The following is a 4,510-nucleotide window of genomic DNA, read 5'->3' as shown; positions in this document are numbered from 1 at the left end:
GAATGTCAAAACCAGACACAGTTTATGGCAGGAAGGAATTTATTTCGAGTTTACAGATATAGAACACGTTCCATCAAATGGTGGAAGAAGTTGGTTTCCATTCACAAAGATAAGCAGAGAGGCACCACCAAACAGCCAGCACCACAAGCAAGCAGAGCCAGAGCTTAGAACCTCTCTGGGTACCTGTAGGCTGGAATTCAGATCCACTCCCAGTGAGCTGGAGGAGTCTGTCTGCTAGCAGCTGAAGCTTCAAACTCAATTGTAATAAAACACCTGAGTCTATGGGGAACATACATCCAAACTACCACAGACCCTGCCTCAGTAAATAAGGTTGGTAGAAATTAATGAAACAGCCTGATGTCACATCCACCTACATGTGCATACAAATGTTCCCACACACATGTGCAAGCACACCATATACCCATACACACACCAAAAAAAATAAGTTGTAAGATCTCAACTAAACTCACCAAAGGAAATACTTTTCATCCAGACAAAGGTGAACTATATGCAGAGCATTGACAGTCTGTGAGGCCCTGACATCTTCTGCTATGTGGTTATCCTTTCACTGGCTCTGGTGGCAGACAACAGGAGCATCTTACCTAATGGACTCATGGGATTTGGTTACTGCTCATTACAATGTCTTGTCATGGATGGATGTATTAGTGACCACTTTCAAGCAATCAATTTCATCTGAAATGGGCTTAAAGCTGTGTTAATATATATTACTGTGTTGAAAATATAGGGAATATCCTTCCAATCTATACTGATGATACTGTGAGAAATGAGGCCCTTACAAATCTCAAGGACAGTAATGGTACAAGAATGACTTATTTTTATAAGAAACAATGATTATGACAACCTCTTGCCTCAATATGAGAAATAAACCACAAAAGTTTGGCTATGCTTAATCCGATATACAACATCCCAGAAGGCCTGGCTAAGTAGGTCAGGGTATTTTTTCAGTCGCCCTGTCCCAGACTGACAGGCCTCAGACCTTGCCCTACATAGCAGGTCTGTGTAAAGCACAAGACAATTCTGCCTTTTGTGTACTTGAACGTGGCAGCTGCATAGCCATCTATCATCTGTCCAAACAAGACTTTACAGTGCAGAATGCCAGACAGTCCTGGGAGGATAGGCCTGGATCCTTCCTCTGCACATCTGACCCACCACCCGAGAGCCACCAGGTCCTCAGAGAATGCTGTGAATGCTAACTGAAAGAAAACATGGCAAAAGTGTTGCTGCCACACTTTAAACCTCTTGCACTTGTGACTTCAAATAATTTACAGTCTCTTACATCTGCCATAGAAATACCTTTCCCTCCTTTATTTTCATTAAATGATAATGTATGAAGTTATATTTTGAGTCTCATGGAAACATTTGGGAAAGAATTGATTTCAAACAAGTAACTAAGATATGCTTCACTGTCATATTGAGGTTAGTTGAGGTTGAGAGGGAGTCAGGTAGCATTGCTAAGCAGTTAGGAAAACTGGTCCCCTAAAAGTGAGAAGCAGAACTGTCTTGGGCCTTATCCTTATAGTCTGTACTTTGTTAGAGATCCAAGGATGATCTGGTTCCTTATCTCTTGCCTGAAAGAGATCTACTTTGCCCCAAATAACCTGGGTCCCTCTTGGGAGGCAGGTATTTTCTAGGATTTAAATCTACTGTTAACATTGAGGTTCATTAATATCAGCCCCAGAACTTGTTGTCATGGCTGGCCTCTTCCTGAGACAGCCCCCAGCCCAGACCAATCAACTGTCTCTCTGGCTCACCTGAGCTGGAAGGTAGAGTCACCACCATTAGGTTATAACTACACTTGTAACAGAAGGCAATGCTCTCTGGGCTGCCTGACCACTAATGAACCTCCAGATTCGATAGTTTCCCCTTGTCTAGGCCCATGGACCAAGATCAGGAGAGAACTCTCTGACCCCTCCTTCCTACATGGGCTGTCTACCCCCTCCTGCTTCTCACATGGCGGGAGCCCTTTTTTAATTTCTTATTTTAATTAATTTTATTTCTATTTATTTATTAGAGAGAGAAAGAGAAAAAGAGGCAGATAGAATAGGCATACCGGGGCCTCCAGACACTGCCAGCAAACTCCAGACACTTGGCCACCTTGTGCATCTGGCTTACATGGTTCCTTGGAAATTGAGCCTGGACTCTTTGGCTTTGCAGGTAAGTGCTTTAACCACTAAGCCATCTCTCCAGCAATCTTTTTGACCTCTCTAGAGTTTTTCTAGGTCTACCCCATGAGCTCTCAGGCCCTATGAATGTATTCATTTTCCTTCCCTTGGTTTTGTACTTCCCTAAATAAATATAACAATTTAATAATTATCTTTTTCAGTCTTATTTTATTCAATTCTTTGGTTAAAAGTAGATGTGAACCCAGGGTTTGGCTTTCAAGGACTTTCCTGAACTCTTAACAGACCATTTCAAGGTGGCAGTCATTCCCTTCCTTTCTAAAAAAATTAAATAAATAAAATTTCAATATACAAACAAGAACTTAAAATAAAGCATAGTTATACCCAATTGAGCCAATTATTTTGGCTTTTTCATTTCAGTGGAGAATGTCATCAAATCAAGTAATATGTCCAGGATTACAACAAGTAGCTTTAGAACTAAACCAAGGGTATTCTCTGCTTTCTCTTATTATCTCCAGGATCTATTTCACTTTGGTGTTCCTTCAGCTTATGGTCTCCATAAAGAATTTGGAAAAGAGAGCTAAAGAAATGGCTTGGCTAGTGAAGTACTTGCCATGCAAGCATAAAGACCTGCGATTGGAACCCCTGTACCAGCCGTGATGGTATATGCCTGTAAGCCCAGGTCTGTGGAGGTGTAGACAGAAGGATTCCCAGGCCCTGTTGGATAGCTTGTCTAGCCAAATCAGTAAGCTCTAGGTTCAATGAGAGACCATATCTCAAAAACTAATGTGGAAATTGATAGAGGAGGACACATAGATTGGCTTCTGATCTCGATGCCAACACACAAACCTACACACATGCATGCATATGAACACACATAAACATGCAAACAAAAATTCAGAACAGGGCCTTGTCGTCCGTCTTTTTCTCCTGTGCACACACGCTTCACAGTTCCATTGGCCTCCAGCCCGCAGTGCTGACCCCCAACACAATGCCTTCAATTAAGTTGCAAAGTTCTAATGGAAAGATATTTGAAATTGATGTAGAAATTGCCAAGTAGTCTGTGACCATCAGAACCATGTTGGAAGATTTGGGAATTGATGATGAAGGGGATGATGATCCCGTTCCCCTACCAAATGTTAATGCAGCAATACTAAAAAAGGTCATTCAGTGGTGCACCCACCATAAGGATGACCCTTCTCCTCCTGAGGATGATGAGAACAAAGAAAGGTGGACAGATGATATCCCTGTGTGGGACCAAGAATTCCTGAAAGTTGACCAAGGAACACTTTTTGAACTTATTCTGGCTGCAAACTAATTAGACATCAAGGTTTGCTGGACATTACATGCAATACTGTTGCCAATATGATTAGGGGGAAGACTCCTCAGGAGATCCACAAAACCTTCAATATCAAAAATGACTTTACTGAAGAGGAAGAGGCCCAGGTGCGCAAAGAGAACCAGTGGTGCGAAGAGAAATAAAAGGTTGTGCCTGACACTGTAACACTATAAGGATTGTTCCAAATACTAGTTGCACTGCTCTGTTTATATTTTTAATATTAGACAAACAGTAGGGAAATGCAGCAGCAAATCAATTGTATTAGTATAATACTGTCCTCCTTACATGTGTAGTCTGAGTACAGATTCCAAGTTAAAGACGGAGTTCCTTCAAGTGTGAGCGAAAGTTGTCTTCCTTTACTCTCGATCAAACTGAGCTATGGGTTCTCTGGAGAGAGTGGCATCTTGGGCTTTTTCTGTCTTCTGTAAAGTGATTTCTGCCTGGTTTATTGCCCAGTTAACTTCAGTGAACTTTTCAGAGTTGCCATTGTAAATAAAACAACTTATGAGAGGGGTTTTGTAATAGAAAACCTAGGATCTTTATTCAAGAGTTGGAAACTGGAAGCAGGCAAGTTGAAGTTAATGCTGACTGGTGTTGTTAGGATGCCTCAAGCCTCCTGAGCCAAGCAGAACACTGTTCTTGGTTAGCTGATGTGTAGCTGGGTCTCTTCATTGAACCTGAGGACTGGGGTTTGGTTTTTCTTTCCTTATTATTTTTTGGGGTGGATTTTTTTTAATTTTTAATCACAGCTTTGAATATATTGCCTAAAGACTTAGTTCTTACCCAGTCTGTGGTTTTGTGGGGAAATGTAACTAGACAATTTATTAGGTTTCAAAAAAAAAAAAAAACACTAAAAAATTCAGAACAGATAGGTGGAATAAACTGGAGTCAGAGCAGGCTATGGTCAAAGGACCCATTACTCTGGCCTGCACTGTAGTCAGGCTTTATACTAATTCCAAAGGCTGTAAAAAGGACAACTCTTTCTGAAGGACATTTTCCTAGCCAGACTATTGGCAGGCCTATTTGAATG

At 41.3% G+C, this 4,510-nt stretch overlaps 1 pseudogene; it reads left to right on the top strand.

Moving 5' to 3' along the window:
• The first annotated feature begins 3,132 nt into the window (after positions 1–3,132).
• On the top strand, positions 3,133–3,739 carry LOC101601524 (annotated as a pseudogene).
• The last annotated feature ends 771 nt before the right edge of the window (positions 3,740–4,510 follow it).

Source organism: Jaculus jaculus, chromosome 11 (genome assembly GCF_020740685.1).
Source record: "Jaculus jaculus isolate mJacJac1 chromosome 11, mJacJac1.mat.Y.cur, whole genome shotgun sequence".
Classification (NCBI taxonomy): domain Eukaryota; kingdom Metazoa; phylum Chordata; class Mammalia; order Rodentia; family Dipodidae; genus Jaculus; species Jaculus jaculus.
Note: the sequence above shows the minus strand (reverse complement) of the source record. Positions and strands in the feature narration are given on the sequence as shown.